Raw genomic sequence first — 17,409 nt, forward strand, 5'->3', positions numbered from 1 at the left:
AAATAAAATTCTTTACATCTAGCGAAATCAAGGTTTTACAGATGCCTTTCCTTTCCACGGAACTTACTGTACTGCAACCTCCGGGGAACAGAAGCGAGAAGACCTTCAGACAGACAGACATAGCAACACTCCCGAGACTCACAGATGACAGTGCTGAACAAGATTAGTGAACGTCAAGACGCGGTTCTGTGGTATTGCTGCTTCATGTCCGCGCTGCCCTGGCCTCAGTTCTCTGCCCGCACTTTCATACGCCGTCTGCAGGCCAAAGACGGAAACGAACCTTGAAATAGGCAACCAGCTTTGCTCGTCTCACACCTTTCGACACCTATAGGAGCTGAACCTAATACAGCGACGGTAAATAAACACCTGTCCAGAGACTGCGCTTGTTTGACCCACGTCTGTAAACATGCTATCATCATATACATTTGCTTTCAACGCTGTGCGCTGTTAACATGTGATGAGTACGATATTCCAGGTGGTACCGGGCACAGTGGCGCGCGGTCTCAGTCATGAACCGTCTTCGCTCCCTCGAACACTTGGATCATGGGTTCGAATCCCACTCGAGGTATGGATGTCTGTGTGCGTTCATTTTGTTTTGTGTTGTCCTGTGTGTACGTAGCGACCTGCGACGGGCTGATCCCCCGTCCATGGAGCCCTACCGACAGTATATACATTAAGAAACTGAAAAAGTTGCCAAGGTCCACAAGGGCTGTACAGGCATAGATAGATCTTCCTGGTTGTAATACCATATAGATGTGTTGGATTCTACCGACGTTTCGGAGGAACGTCCAGCCTCCATCTTCAGGCTCGAAGAGTAAGCCAAGCAAGAAACTAGCAAGAGGCAGACCAGAGAACTTGAAGATGGAGGCAATATGTTCCTCCGAAACGTATGTGAACCTGTATACGGAAGTACAACCCACAAGATAGTATTAACATTAGACCCAGCCAGTACGAGTATAGCTCGAGGGGCAGTGCGCTCTGCGTTGTCCCGTGTACCCTTTTTTAGTGCAGTATAGTCAGAACGGGTTAAGATGCGTTAGGGCGAAGTGTTACTCAGCCGCAGTTTCGTGCGGACCTGCTGACCACTATAAAGTTCTTCAAGATTGTGGAGTTCTGAAATGTGACGCCGTACGGTTTGGTATAGGGGGAAAATGCTGGGGGGGCCAAGTTCCCCCGAAACCACTACCTACTGCTAATCTGCACGGCGTCACATCCCACAAGATCCTAATGTTAGAATGTAGATGGTAGCTGGTAAGAACTTCTCTACGGCTCTACAGCCCCCTGGACAATGTTAGTAGGGCTCCTTGGACGGGGGATCAGCCATCGGAACAACACAAACACAGAACAAAAGCACACATACGTCCATGCCTCAAGTGGGATTCGAACCTACGATTCCAGTGTTCAAGTGGGCGAAGACTGTTCACGCCTTAGACCGCGCGGCCACTGGGATCGGCCTGGTGACAATTTGAGATCTCACTCCGCTATGTGCCAGCGGAGGTGAAAAGTGAAGGTGTTACGTAACACTGTCAAAGTGAATACTACTAAGTTATTTAATAACACTGTATCAGTCTGAGAGGTTGTATAGCGGTTAACTAGATTTATGTTATGATTGCGAATGGAAAATGAAGGAAGTTCACCTACTTAAGTAACAAATTGCAAATTTCGTGAATGTTTGGAGTTCGATTTATAATTGAAACACTCTGGGTTGCATTTGTATACATCATTTGGATTACTGATTTTGACTTTTTTATGAAATTTGATTTGATTTTAATTTGTCCTTCAAGATAAATAAATTTAAAACAAAACAGTTACAAAAGTAGTAACAAAAAATCACGAACGGTATAAATAAATACAAGGAAAAGAATTTGAAGCTAATAATGAGCCAACTCAAGCGTTCCTAGAAAAGTACTAGGAATTTCCTCCTCCACCTCAAGCGCGTAGGCCGTTGCCCTGTTTGCGACGTGCTGCCCTGTAGCTGTAGGTCGCCCGAAACTCCGGTGTCCTCTGGGCGTATAGTTTAGTAGTACTTTGGGAGTCTCTCTCTTGTCGTTCTTAAAACGTAAAGTTGTCCCTGTGCTCAACGAATTAAGCACTACGCCATGAAGGCGTATGGGGAAGTGAATGTATAGCTCCACATTTTCTTGACCTCGGCACTAGATGGAGGTGACCGGTCAGCTTCACGCCCCTGCCGCCCCGGTACCCACTAGATAGGAGGCTGGGTGGGCCCCAGAGCCGGCCTGGATGATCTTGAAAAGATAAAATTCTTGATCCTACTGGGACTCGAACTCCGAACCCTCAGTCGTCCAGCCATTAACAAAACATATTCGTAGCAGTTTTATTTTTGTCTTTCTGTTCTCTCAGTTAAATTGAATACTCCACACCCTGAACGTGTCTGTGAGTGTGTCCAGCCGCTGGACGTGGGAACCTTCTTAATGCTTTCCCATCCCTGTAACTAGACAAGCAACTTACTCATTTCAAGCAAATATTTAGAAAGAATAACAGAAATAACGTGAAATGAATGTCAGGGATTCGAAAGGGATACGGCGGGCTACGTTTCAGCGGTACATGTGGCTCCTGGGTTCGGGCCTTGCGATCCCTGTTCCGTGCAATAGTTGTACTGACATCATTCTGAGTCAGCCGCAGCCGCTCCCCCCCCCCCCCCCCCCCCAAAACCCCCCCCGCCTCCCCCCCACGCGTCCGATAGNACACAACCCGTCTCTTCCTTTAGCAGGGTTTAAAGAGGAACGCTCTGAAGTTCATTCTTGGAACGCGCTAGGCGGTTTGAGCGCGCTCTGTTTACGGGTTTCGCGTATAAACTTCCTGCGCGAAACATCGCCAGTTCCGTAGTTGCTCTGTTAAAAGAGGCCATACCCCTACATTAATGGCTAGCATAATGCAGCCAAGTGCCCGCCTCTGTGGTCTAGCGGTCAGTGTTCTGCCTACAGATCCAGAGGTCCCGGGCTCGATTCCCGGCGCTTCCAGATTTTCTCAGAAGTAGTAGGTCTGGAACGAGGTCCATTCAGCCTCGTGAGGATAACTGACGAACTATTTCAAGGAAATAGCGGCTCCGGTCTAGAAAATCGAGATTGGCGCCATGGGGATCCGTTGCGCTGACCACGCGGCACCCTCTATCCGCAAAAGTTGGCACTAACTTCGCTAATAAGTGGCGATCGCTCGGTCAGTATAGATCGCTTGCGGACTACAGGCCACGGAGTTTGTGTGCAGCCAAGTCCTTGAGAAGTAACAGCCTCTCAGACAGTCAAGAATGTGCATCCAGCTCTTGTGATTAGCAGCAAACTTAATTTTTCAATGGAGTTGAAATTAAGATTAATAATGTGTCTACCACTACCACTACTACTGCTACTGCTGCTGATACTGCTAGTAGTAGTAGTAGTAGTAGTAGTAGTAGTAGTAGTAGTAGTAGTAGTAGTAGTAGTAGTAGTCTAGGAGATTTATCTCAGGTATAACTGAAGCACAAGGCTTGCTTGACCAGTCCCATATTAGCATAAACATGGATATAAATAAAGATTTCTAACCAAGATACGAACTCGAGGTGTCCCTAACACGTAACATGAGCACTATCACAGCACTTCATGCGTAGATGTATTATTAAGTGTAGGAAGAGTTCTGCCGCCGTGCAGTGTGGTGAAACCAGAAGATAGAATTCTTCGTAACTGCCTCTTTGAGAACCACTGCCATATTTTGTTAACTTACCCGTTTGTGAGAATGAAGGTAATCTTGTCTTTCTACCACATGGTTTTGTTGCTGACCGAATGCTTTTTCTTTTTGTTTAGGTACGTACGCCTACATTACGTTGCACGAGAGGGGTAAGTGATCTTGACAGATATTTTTACAACTGATCTGGGTGAATGTGCATGTGACAGTAGTAGGTACCTGTGTAGGTAAACAGTGGTTGTGCATGTGACAGTAGTAGGTACCTGTGTAGATAAACAGTGGTTGTGCATGTGACAGTAGTAGGTACCTGTGTAGGTAAACAGTGGTTGTGCATGTGACAGTAGTAGGTACCTGTGTAGATAAACAGTGGTTGTGCATGTGACAGTAGTAGGTACCTGTGTAGGCAAACAGTGGCAGAATCAGTAATTATGAAATTAAGATCGGTTATCTGTAACTTTAAAATTCGTTATATGACTAGATTTATAAGAAATATAATTTATTTCCTATGTTGTCTCTTCTGTCTCAAACCGTGTAATATACAAGGCAATTCATAAGTACCCCCTGAACTTCGGAATTCGGCAGTCCAACAAGGAGCCCGAAACAGCAGAAAGGAACACATCAGTAGGCAGGGCATCTCTCCATGTTTGTTTGGGTAATAGGCGCCATGGCGTACTTGCAGGTTTCACCGCTAGGGGCAGTCGTGACGAAACATGGCGAGGACGGACTTTCAGGAACATGAGATTGGTATGCGTGGCCTCCGTGGTAAAGTTGTTCCTATGATAATTAAGCCCTACGCCATGAAGGCGCAGTGGGGGAGTGAAGGTACGGATTCACATTTTCTTGACCTCGGCATTGGGTGGAAATGAATGGTCAGCTTCACGCCCCGGCCGCTTTACCCCCGGAGAAATAGCCCGCGGCACCCATTGGATAGGAGGTTGGGTGGACCCCAGAGCCGGTCTGGATGACGTGGAGAAAATTTTTTATCCCAACCGGGCTGGAACTCCGACCCCTCGGTCTTCCAGCGCGCAGCCAGTCGCTATACCGACTACGCTATCCCGGCTCCTCGTGTGTTCCCCGCGGCTTTATAAAATTACATATTTTGAAGCCTTTTAGTCCAGCAAAAACGTCAGGCGCAGGCTCCATTCGAAATGAGAAAATTAAGTAGCGGAGCACCGTTGAACGCTTGAACTCTTTAGGCCAGTTCTCTCTTCTCAGAATTTCGTACTTTTCTCAACACGTTACAGAAATTTCAGGCCTGACGCATGGAGAGGACTTGTTTGTATCCACCTTCTCCTGCTCCAACTTCGCGTTCTCTGACCCTGCCGTGCGCACACACTATAGTGAGGCAACGGAAAGAGGTTCCATGAATAGTGGGGATGACAGCGCTAGAAGCGTTTCCTTACAGCCTTGTCATACCCCAGTCCATCCCCTGCTGCATAGGCATACAGCCAAACTCTTGTCACTACCTACTGCTGTACATTCGTACGAACGGATTGGCTAGATGATTTCAGATGAGTATAGGGATGCACGCTGCAGAAGGAAGTGGAAACTATTAAGATAGACCGGGGGGGGGGGCATGTATATTATATGGGACCCCTTTCCGTGCCCTCGGTATGGCTAATGAATTAAGTAAAAGTACTTCGGTTGGCAACACTGTCCACGCCCGTTCCATTACTACAATTGGACATCAGAGTGATAACATACTCTTTCCCTTTTGGGTTTATTAAATCAAAGTGGGGCCACCGAAAGAAACCCTTAAGATCTCCGGCCCTGGAAGTGCTGGGAAAGCAGCTACTTATCTTGCCCGACAAGTTCCAATATGTACGTGTACACGCGTTCCCTCTCGTTGCTTTAATTATCTCGAAAACACAGAGACTTATGAAGAGGGCTGGGTATAGTGTGTGTGTTGTTTATCTCTGCAACGTTTGTTTGAACGTCTTTTATTGCTGAAATTAAGCGACTGACGCTGGACATGAGCGCAAAAATGCATATATGTCTCCGTATAGAGTGTCCGTTAATTTTGCCCGATATTAATCGAATTTTAATGTATCGATATCTTTTAATACAACTCTTTAGTATGAAATTTCATGCAAACCTGTTCAACGGCTCTCAGGTTTGTTACATGCCGATAGACAGATGGACAGACATGGCGGAATTCGTGTCTAAAATAATCAGAGGTGTGGGCTCGAGGGGGCGCTGAGGAGCATGAAGGCATTCATGTAAGTGGGCGTGTGGCTGTTGTCCTAATTGGAAGGTTTCATTAAATCACAGTAGAATTCTAAAAGCATCATATTTCACGAAAATCCATTCAGGAGTTCTCGAGTTGTGTCATTCATGCAGAAAGATAGAAGGATTGAAGAGTTTTAATTGGCTGTCCTCATGGATGCGAACGCCTGTAAAAAAAAGCACTGCTCTCTTGGGAATAAATGGTGAAGTAGAAGTCGCTTACTTTTGTTTTGTATTCTGCTGTTTTTACTGAACGTTTTCCCCACAAAACTAGACACAATTAAAGCAGTATAAAAAGGGGTTGTCCCTATTTAAATGTATAAACAGTGGCCATGCTGTTTCTTCAAAGTACACGTAAATATATTAAGTAATGCCAGTCCCACACTGAGAAGTGTAGATGTTGTTTCATGATTAAGTATTGTCATGCGTTAGAGTGACTCTCGACGGGTTTTGGGTTGGATTTATTGATCACTTTAAACACACGACTCGTGACTACATTTAATTCTAGTGTCATCGCCGAGCTCCACACTTTACAAATCACTACAGCCCACAGACTAATGTTAGTCTGTTACAGCCTCCACTAGCCGTTCCCTGGTAACGGCCTCTATAGTGGGGACTCTTCAACTGCACCGAGTCTTCTCTTCAGAGGTTTCCTTACAACTCAGTGAGTTCTTCACAACTGACTGACTCCCAGGTTGGCAACCATTTCGCACCAACCTCCCAGTCGTCTCTTCAGACAGACTTTCAACTAACTACTCACTAAGGTCTAAACTTCGTCCAGCGTATAACCCGTCTGCACGGACCACGTGGAAAACAGCTCTTCTATTGTAATTCAACTGTTGTTGTGTGGAGACGTGTTTAACGCGCTGCTGCATAGCAGCGGCCTCCGTGAGGACTACAGAAAATATCGTTTCCAACAGTTCCTCTATTGTAGTTCAGCTGTTGCTTGTTAAGAATCTGCTCCCTACTAATAGCTGTTGTCGTTTGTTTCGCGGTCGTTGCCTAGAAACGGATCTACGCCTCAGTATTTTTACCGGTTCGTAGCTTCCAGGTTAAAGCCATGAAGATCGAAAATATAAAATTTCAGCCATCTACTGAATTTAATTAATTTTCGGTTTATTTCTGGACTGTGCGATGCTCTTGCTGTTCCAGGTGTAACAAGGAGGAGATAATTTGGCAGAATCGAACATATCCAACATTCAGTTTAATTTTGTCATCTCTTGCTAAGGATATGGGTCAGTACTCTTCTGTATAACACCACTGCACCCTCCACAATCTGCTAGCCCCATGTCTACAAGAGTCTGCAAGGATTCTAGGATTCACAACTCTCGAAAGGCCTTCAAAAAGTAATTAACATGATATTGCCTAGAACGCCATGTCCAAGACTCGAAGTTTGGACGATAGCCTCAAGACGCATTACATTCTCTAAATCTACTGCCAGAAAATATCAAAATCCTCCCTATAGCCTTTACACGAACAGTCAAATCAGTATTTTTTTTTTATTTCTAGTGGGGTGAGACTGAGTCCCTTGTACTGCGGCCACTTCTGGCCTATTGTACCAGCCCCAGATGATAGGTGAGGGTGATTGTGGAGCAATTGATGGAATGAAGATTGGCAGGGGAAACCGAAGTACTCGGAGAAAACCTGCCCCAGCGCCACTTTGTCCACCACAAATCCCACTTGGCCAGACCCCGGATCGAACCAGGGCCACCGCGGTAGGAAGCCAGCGACTAACCGCTTGAGCTATGGCGCGGCCCAAATCTGTAATTACTAAGAATTTTGGAAATAAGGTAAAGTAATATTAACACGTCATCGCCGAGCGTTGGTGTAGTGTTAGCCCCTTCCATCTTCTGTCTGGTATTTTGGCTACATTCTCTGGGGACTGACTGTACTGGCTGAGATTCTTCATGGTGTTTCTCAGTTCCTCTAGGCAAACGTTGATGTAATATCTTGTCCCTTTCTTCCACCTAGCAGTAGGACGTGACAGAAACTTATTAATGCAGTTTTGCAACTATTTGCATCCTTTCGTAACCTGATCTTTCTCAGGTGCTTTAATCTTATCAGCACTTTGTTTGGACAGCCCTAAACCTGCCCTGCCTTCCCTAAGATTGCAGATCGCGGTTTCACATTCGTGCAGAATAACAAACAAGAATTAGGCATATACTTCCATATACCGTGTGAACGTGGGCCAGAAAGCTGCACACAATTACCGAGTGCCCTTATCTGTTGATCTGACTGCAGACGTACTCGTGATTTCAGTTTCTTGCTGTTGTTTCCAAATATACACACTTTTCTACATTCTTGCCTTCACACTATAAAATGGTTTGTTGAATTTGATGTTCTTGTGGTGTGGGATGTACCAATAAGATTGTGTATCTGGCAAAACTTTAATGATATTTCGGGTGAACATATTGCCTACATCTTCAGGGCTGAAAATTAATGAAAGTAACAAACCAGAGATTTGCTTGATTGACTTGTTCTTCGACCCAGATGGTGATTCCTCTGAAACGTCGTGAACTTCTGTTGGATTGCACTGCTCACATTGCAGAAGACAGTGGCCATAATGGAAGATTTATTCGCCATTGGTGTTCATGTTCCTGCTTATGATCTGAAAATGGAATAAGCAGTTCGGACTATGCAGTACCCTGAACTTAGCTTGTTTCAGAAAGAAACCCACCTTGTGCATGTGCGCATGCCTTCAGTTAATCAGTAAAACAAAGTACTCGTACTAACGTACTGTTGCAGAATGCCCCTGTGAGGCATTCCGACGACCTCGTGTCATGATACAGAAGCAAGCTGCTGATAATGCGTGCAGTTGGAAGGATGCTGATCATACGAAAGGCAGATTTTAGTGATTTTAGTCCGCAAGCGAACCGTAACGACCGAGCGACCGCCGCTTGTGGGCGAAGTTAGTGCCAACTTTAGCACATAGAGTGTGTCAGCGCAACAAATCCCCACAGTCGTTAATTTCGGTTTTCTAGACCGGAGCCGCTATTTCTTTGAAATAGCTCCTCAGTTATCCTCACGAGGCTGAGTGGACCCCGTTCCAGACCCAATACTTCTCAGAAAATCTGGTAGCGCCGGGAATCAACCCAGGACCTCTGGAACGCTGACCACTAGACCACAGAGGCGGTCATTGTAAGAGGGACATACCGTTTAAATAGAAGTAAAATGTAGTACGATGAAAAGGCGAGACATTTAAAGTTGTCTTCTATTGAGTAGTGTATTTGTAATTACTCTGTAGGATTCTTGAGAAATATTGATCACAATTTATAAAAGTCAGGTTTTCACGTGCAAGAAGATTAATTTTAAACACGATTTATCCGTAGGCTATTTCATTAGAATATGCCTAACTTTAGCGACTATATTTGTATGCCATTCCGGTTTAGCCCGGCGACCAATGGTATTCTTCAGACAAGGGAAGCTCAGTGCAGAATGTTGAGGCAGGGCTGCCTCACCAGAAAGTGAGCCAGTTGTAGTGCTGTAAGCTTGACTACCCGCCTCTCTCAGAAGGTGACAGTTAGGGGTTGACGTGACTTACTATCGGAAGCCCTGTCTTCATCCCCCACCCTCCCCCAGTGCTGGGTCCTGAACAAGGAACCCTGATTGACACTTATCCGGATTTAAATCTGTTCGGGTTTGTCGCTAGAGGTAACCTCATTTTCATGATTGCATGTAAGGGTTCAGAGACAAACTTGCCATATATCGTTTGTTTTATGGGACAAGCGTGTGCTTTTATAGAAATTTTAGTTCTGTAAGGAAGCATAGGTAAGAAATAAATTTATCCCTGTGCTTAACTAATTAGGCCTTATGTCATGAAGGTGTATGCGGGAGCGGATGTATAGATCCACATTTTCTTTTCCTCGGCACTAGCTGTAGATGAGTGGTCAGCTTCACGCTCCTGCCGCTTTACTTCCGGGGAAAGAGCATCTGGTACCTATTAGGAGGATGGTTGGGCCCCAGAGCCGTTCTGGACGACGTGGAGAAGAGAAAATTCTTGATCCTACCGGGACTTGAACCGACCACTCGGTCGTTCAGCCCGTAGCCAGTCGCTATACCGACTGACCTATCCCGGATCCTGTATTTGCCTGCGAGAGGTATTTTTGTTTTTCCGATATGGCTTTTGTACTGGTAGTGTTACAAGTGATCAGTGCAAGAAGTTACTTTTGACCTGATTCAACACGTATTTTCACTTCGAGACATTCCGTGCTATACACAACGGAACTGTAGGATGATGGATGCACATCGCGCATGCGCGAATGTGTCAGTTGTTGACAGGTGACGTAAGCACATAATCTTGGTTAGACTCGCATATAGCCCTGCCCTTTTTGCTCCTCAAAATACGGATGAAAAACACTTAATACCCTCCAAACAAAGTGCACTTCCTGTTCGAAAGGGATTACTTATGAAAGTGGCGCTATTTTGCGCGCTTTACGTCGTGTGCTACGTTTTATGGGATCGTTGGATAATGCACATAAAATAGTACTAGAGTGGATTGTGCATGGTCTGCATTCATCCGGATCGGATAAAGATTAAGGTCTTTTGACGTTTGGTGAGAACCAGCAAGGAGTTGCAGTGGCGTTGCGAGTTTGTCCATCCGCGAAGGTGTAGCAGCAGCAGCAGGGTTGCGAAACCGGTATCGGGACGGAACTGAATTACTAAGATATTAACTGAAACTTTATACGCAGTTTCTCCTATAAAGTGTCACTTTTGGCAGTAGAGATTTCGTCATTGTCAAAATGTTCGAAGCGAGTTTTGCGCACAGAATATTGTGACGTATAGACCCGTTGCTAAGCAGTGAATCTGTAAACATCGGCCGTTACTAGACAATGCTCGCAACACACACGCGGCCAACAGTACAGGAACAGACACATTAAAAGCAATCTGACGAACGTTGCTACCGTAACCACTGTCACTTCTGCTCGGCTTCCGGAGCGACATCCCATTCGGGCCCAGTGAGTGAGTGAGGAACTACATACAAAACAGTTGACGCACGTACTGTTTACACATTTAAGTCTACTGAAGCACGAGAGGGTTATACCACCAAAACTCACAGCACTTGTCCCCAGCTGGAGGTGGGGGGGGGGCGACATGGTTACACCGTACCACTCGTAAAAAAAGAGTAAAGGTTTCCCTGTAACAGGCCGCGGAGGCCCATAGGGTTGTGAGATGTTGAGGATCCCACATTTTTCAGACAATCGGCTCACAGATGGCGGTAAGGTTGTCAGCCTTACGCGCCGGCCGCCCTTTACCACCAGGAATATTCCTGGTACTCATTTCTGTTAGAGGCTGAGTCGACCCCAGGGCCATAGTGCGGCTGGAAGGATTAGGTAAATTTAAAAAATGCAACTCATCGGGACTTGAACCTGCGACTTTCCAACTTGTAGCAACTACACTACCGCGTGCCCCCACCGTACCACTCGTATCAGGGCGAAAGTCAAACCAACAATTACATCGTTTCTTGGTCTTCGGTTTGCTCGTTGCTGATTGCTTGTTTGTTTATATTAAAGAATCAGAGGTGGTCAGTTGGCATGGTGTCAAGTACACGGTTCCACGAAATATTGACGAAAGAGATGACAGATAGAATGCAGGCATATTCTAAGACAACATACATTTCTTACAGAACTAGCACCAAGTTATGGAGCGTTCTCGAAACTATACTTTATCAAATGCAAATACATCTTTGCCGAAATCCAAAATATACTGCCCAAAAAGTGTTATTAAAATCGAGATTACTAGAAAAATTTAAAAGGCCCTAAAATGTTGACTGCTTGGACTAGAAACATTGCGTTTGCTCCTACATATCCAGAAAATCATGGCCCCTGAACTAAGTACGTGCTTATTCTGAGACCAGAAAAGTTTGTCCGTGCGCACATAGTGTTTGCTTTGAATCTCGCGACGGCGAGCTTGAGCTAGGCAACCAGCACGTCTCTTGCTGCCTGGTAAGGTAACAGCGGGACACGCCTAAACGTCAAAGAGATCTGAGTTCTTCAGTTTTTCTGTACTTTCGGTAACATAGCTCAAGCGGTTAGTCGCTGTCTTCCCACCGCGGCGGCCCGGGTTCGATCCAGGTTCTGGTCAAGTGGGATTTGTGGTGGACAAAGTGGCGCTGGGGCGGGTTTTCTCCGAGTACTTCGGTTTCTCCTGCCAATCTCCATTCCACCAAATTCTCCATTATCATAATCACCTGGGGCAGGCTACAATAGGCCAATCAGTGGCCGCCGTCCAGAATGGACCCAGTTGGACTTCGATCCCAAATAAGCGAATTAAAAAAAAAACATGCAAGGTCGACAGTTACCATCCTTTTCCAGCTGGGCGACTGATAGCTTCTCAAAAAGAACACCTTATCTGTTCGATTTATTATAAGGAGAGATGACGTATCTCTGTCTTCATATCTCGTGGCCCCGACTGCCTCACCGTGCGGTTTAAGCACGCCGGAATAAAGCTTCTGTACTTTGGAAGACTTCAAGACGTCGGACGTCTTGTTAGTGCAGTTAGCCCTTTTGTTGAGAGTGAAATATTGTGACCTGTTCTCACAGTCTGTGTCCTAATCAAATGACAGAGAGATACAAGAAAGCAGTGTTCACTAGTTGGGCGTGGCTGTTCACTTATTGATATTAACCCACCTGGACAGAACACATTGTTGCTCTGTATGGCGTTGTTAACAGAATTACCCCACCGCTGGAAAGTAATTTCAAAAACTGAACAAAAGGGCTCCACTCGGCACGGCGGCCACTGATTGGCCTTTTGCAGCCTGCCCCGGGTGATAATGATGATGGAGAATTTGGTGGAATGAAGATTGGCAGGGGAAACCGAAGTACTCGGAACAAACCTGCCCCAGCGCCACTTTGTCCACCACAAATTCCACTTGACCAGACCCGCGGTGGGAAGCCAGCGACTAAGCGCTTGAGCTATGGCGCGTCCAGGTCGCGAGAGTAGCGAGTACAGTAATGCAGCTCCAGGTTACTGAAACTGACGCAGTGCAAATATTTGTTCTCCTCATATAATAAAAGCTGTGATGTTTCTCTTGGCCCCGTGAGGTGGGCAGTGTAGCTCATACACGTATGCCTCAGTGTTCCTTGACTTCGTATTCTCCAGGCCAGGGAAACGGGTGCAGTTGTGTTTCCTCATGGCCACAGTTCGCCATTGGCATGAGAAGGTAACTTCTTAACTTGAGTTTGACAGTTTTACTTCCAAGGAAGATCTCCCCGTGTATTCAGTTGATAGCTATTGTACAATTTCGCAAGTAGCCAGCGGTTGACTCATTTCAGTCTGTTATCCTATCCCATTTTATGCTACTCACTGTGTATTTATTGTCCAGCCGTTAATGAAACCCGAAATAAATGTGTAAGATAGGTTTTGAATGCCCCAAGGTGTGAGTGTATTATCGACGGGGTGGATAGTAAGTAATTAAATAAGTTCTCCTGATGGCTGCTTGCCAAATTACACGAAATAAAATAGGTTCTGTCAGCACAGCGCACCGCTGAATCTTACTGCCGACATCTGAGATGAAGCCAACGTAAATAAGCCGTAAAGAGAGGTCAAGGGAAGGTTTAGAACTAGTTACATGCAGTCGTCAGACGTGTACTTGGCGTTCCCGGGAGAAATGTATACATGTATATTGAAGCAATAGATTAGCCTTACCGTTTCTACTAAAGGTTCTGCCATGCGTGCACTTTGTCATGTTGAATGTGAACAAGATTATTGATACAGCATAGTAGTGTAAGATTGGAGCCGGCACAGCTCAGTCGGTATAGAGCTGGACGGCTGGGGTTCGATCCCCGGCAAAGGGAAGAGATTTTTCTACAGTACACAGTGTCTAGTCCGGTTCTGGGGCCCTTCCAACCTCGTATACAATGGGTATCTTTGGCCCTTCACCTAGGGATAAAGCGGCCGGTGCTTGAAGCTGACCACTCACCTGTGTCTGGTGACGAAGAGGAGGCTGGTGGACTCCCCAGTTCGTTTACATGATAATGCTTAATGACTTAAGCACAGGAACACCGTTTCTTTTACGTATCGTGTGAAGTAGGTAATTCCCTTATTTCGGAACAGCTGGTTTTGAGAACGGTCCGGGGCGAATATTATGTACGTGTCGGGGTTGTGCATGACGGTTTCGGATTGGATGATTTGATCCGGAATCCGATCAAGAATAATTTCTTTTCCTTTTCTGAACTGTTCCATGCAATGTAAATCCTGCCATGATCTGTCAGCGTCAAAATACAACGGAGAAGAAGAAGGCGAGATGATGAGATGTGTACATTGTTTATACCAGCCGAATTTTTCAGTTCTGCCAACATCACTTTCGGTATAATTTGAGATTTTGGAATTCCCTCTTGCTTTCGTGGGCAAGTGTGTACGTACACACACATACGTAACAGATACACGCACTTTAGTTAGTATGTGTGGAAGGACACGTGAAGATGTAACATTTGTAAGTTGACACACACACATCCTCCTGTAATTCTCTGTGGCTGTCTGAAGGCAGTTCCCTGCTGCACTAAGTAACCCGAACAGCTTTCAAGCAGAACTTTATGTGTACTTGCAACAATGCCGGAGACCAGGAGAGAAGTGAGGGGATTGTGCAACAATTGTCTGTTACAGGACTTACACACCTGATTATGCATTGTCCTCTTTCATGTCCATATTAATTAAACAGGTAATTTATTTCACATATAATTCCGTCTTAAGTAAAACGCGCTATCTAGTCACCCTTCTTCACTACATGTTTCGCCCGTATACTGCCATCATCAGGTGTGTTCTCTCTTTCTAACATTTTTGCTCTGTATGTCAAAATTTCGTATCGCATGTGAACGCGGAATTTCCTAATTAAAATGAATTGATTTCAATTACAATTACAAGTACTTAAAATCAATTGATTTGCCATTGTTTTCCTCGTTGACGCCTGTTCATTTAGAAGATACTTGTTTGAGTATCCCTTTGTCTGTACTTACTTGCGCAGCACTGCCTTTGCGGCGTGGGCATTACGCGTGTTACTTGTGCATTCGTAAGGATGTTGATGTGGTGTTGTTATGTACGCACCAAAGGCTGCAAGTTCCTCCACGGAGCGAGAGTAGGTGTGTTGTATGTATGTATGTACGTACGTGTACCAATTAAAGTCTGCTTTTCCATTGCATCGAACAACAGACGTTCAGTTTTCTGTTCACGTGCGTTTGTAATGCAAAATCTATTTTTTGTCATAATGATGTTTGATTGTAAATATTGCGTTGTTCTCTAATGTGATGCCGTGCAGATTGGTAGCAGCGCTCTTCCGAATTGCTGGGACCTATCTAAGAAATCACGTGGCCGTGAGAACTTGAGATCTCGTACTTTGATTTCAGCTGAAGAATATGGGGAGACATTTCACGCTGCGTTAAGTCACTCGAAAGCCGCCGTGAGCCGTTGTCTTGAAACTATCAGCACGGCGCTGCAGATATTTAGGAAATGCTTGTACCACGTGAGAGTCTCAAAGTCTGTTCTTGTAGGCATTCACAATACGAGTAAATATTTGATTTATACGATTTTTTTCTGAAAGGCGGAAAACAACGTAAGAACTGTTTGATTTCCCATTTAGTTACGAAAATTCGGAAGCGCCGGCCCTGCTGAATATGACGTGGAGAGGAATAATAAATTGAGTTTATATTTTATAAAACTTGTTAGCGTATGTCGAAAATGCCGAAAGCGAAGGCGCTACTCTTATTGATCGGTAGACGCGGGTGAGATTTGACGTCAAGGTCCGAGTTACTTATTGCTCGGCCGCGCCACAGCTCAAGCGGTTAGTCGTTGGCTTCCCGATCCCGGGTCTGGTCAAGTGGGATTTGTGGTGGACAAAGTGACGCTGGGGCAGGTTTTCTCCGAGTACTTCGGTTTCCCCTGCCAATCTTCATTCCACCAATTGCTCCATAATCACCCTCACCTATCATCCGGGGGTGGTACAATAGGCCAGAAGTGGCCGCAGTACAAGGGACTTAGTCGCACCCCACTAGCAGTAAATAAATAAAAATAAAAAAATACATTTTGGTCTGGTTAAAAATTCTAAGATCAACCTTGTATAGAAAGTTAGCAATATTGCCTGCGAACGTAATATGTACGTCCATGTAGATTAGCAGTGAGGCTGCGTTGTTAAGTTAGGAAGCAGAAGCTGTATGCTCCCGAAACGTCTGTTGACTTTCACCGGACTACAGATCGTTGTATCGCAGAGTACAGAACTCTTCATTTTAAATGTTTCTATATATTCATGCTACTACTGGATTTTATATGTAACATTACGCATTTGGGGAAATGAAAACGATTAGTAAATTTTAGTCTCTAAACCCAGTCTCTTCATGCTGTATCGTTAGTCGAAAATGTGTGTTTTGTGTTCTGTGCCGTGAGAGGCAGAGCCGGTAAGTTCGCAGTATGAGATGTGGGTTCTCTTTCGTCATAAAGGGTTTATCTTACAGCAACACATCCTTCTGGGAAGTAACATTGTACACTTCGGTAATTTCGTACCGTATAACCGCCTTCACAACTTTGTGTCGTTTCCCTTCAAGGGATAAAGGCGGTTCCTTATGCGAACCGAAATTAACGGCCGTGGGGATCCGTTGCGCTGACCGCGCTACACCCTCTATCCGCTGAAGTAGGCACTAACTTCGCCGACACGCGACGGTCGCTCGGTCGGTATAGTTCGCTTGCGGACTGAAGCCACGGAGTTTGTTTGTTTGTTGTTCTGTTTATGCGAATAGAACCGATTTGTGCCTGATTTCGTGACACTGCATAGTGGCGAATGGGGAATAACTAGAGAAATGGCGACAACAAAGGATCTGGAGGAAAAACCCGTAGTCTAACCAAGGAACTATCCCAGCATTTGCCTAGAGGGACTGAGGAAGACCACGAATATCGTATTCCAGCCGAGGTTCTCAGCAAGCACCTAGTGTAACCTTTACTGCTATCAAGAATCCGTTCTGGCGAATGTAAATACAAAATGAAAATGTAATTTCTTCTGCCTTTCCTAAGAATTAGAACATTACGCTATGTCACTAGCTCATTAAACGTTATCATTAATAACTGGATTACAGTTACTTGAACGGCGATCTGTATGGATCTGATAGGGGCGCATGTCGGTGGCCCAGCTGAAGAGACCATAGCGTCCTGCTGTTGACCCACGCCGACTGACTGCCCTCGTCATATCGTCGGACCGCAGGCGTACGTGTATAGTCGAACTCTTGTGAAGTCGAGTCACACGAAAACTGGTCGAATATTATATCTAGCTGTACACTGCTTGCCTGCAGGTAAACTTGTAAGGTGCAGTGGAAGGGAAATTTCATTTGCTGTTCAATAAATAGTTAATTAAGCAAGGCAGAATCAAGCACGATGATTTGACTACAAGCAGGGATATGACGAACATTTAATTAGTTATGCTAATCAGATTCTACTGAGTTAATACAAACTTTCTGATCTGTCAGCCAAATGGTCTCAAAAGGAAAGTGCGATAGTAGAACTTCTCCCAGGAAATGGAGTACTTACCTGGGT

At 45.3% G+C, this 17,409-nt stretch overlaps 1 protein-coding gene across 1 annotated transcript in view; it reads left to right on the forward strand.

The window, feature by feature from the left end:
- The first annotated feature begins 333 nt into the window (after positions 1-333).
- The window catches only part of LOC111864117, a 487,205-nt gene continuing 470,129 nt past the window's right edge, over positions 334-17,409 (forward strand). Inside the window, exons 1-2 of the mRNA XM_023851148.2 lie at positions 334-354; positions 3,795-3,827. The gene's annotated coding sequence lies outside the window, so the exon portion shown is untranslated. The remainder of the gene's footprint in view (positions 355-3,794; positions 3,828-17,409) is intronic.

This window comes from Cryptotermes secundus, unplaced genomic scaffold (genome assembly GCF_002891405.2).
Source record: "Cryptotermes secundus unplaced genomic scaffold, Csec_1.0 scaffold708, whole genome shotgun sequence".
Classification (NCBI taxonomy): Eukaryota; Metazoa; Arthropoda; class Insecta; order Blattodea; family Kalotermitidae; genus Cryptotermes; species Cryptotermes secundus.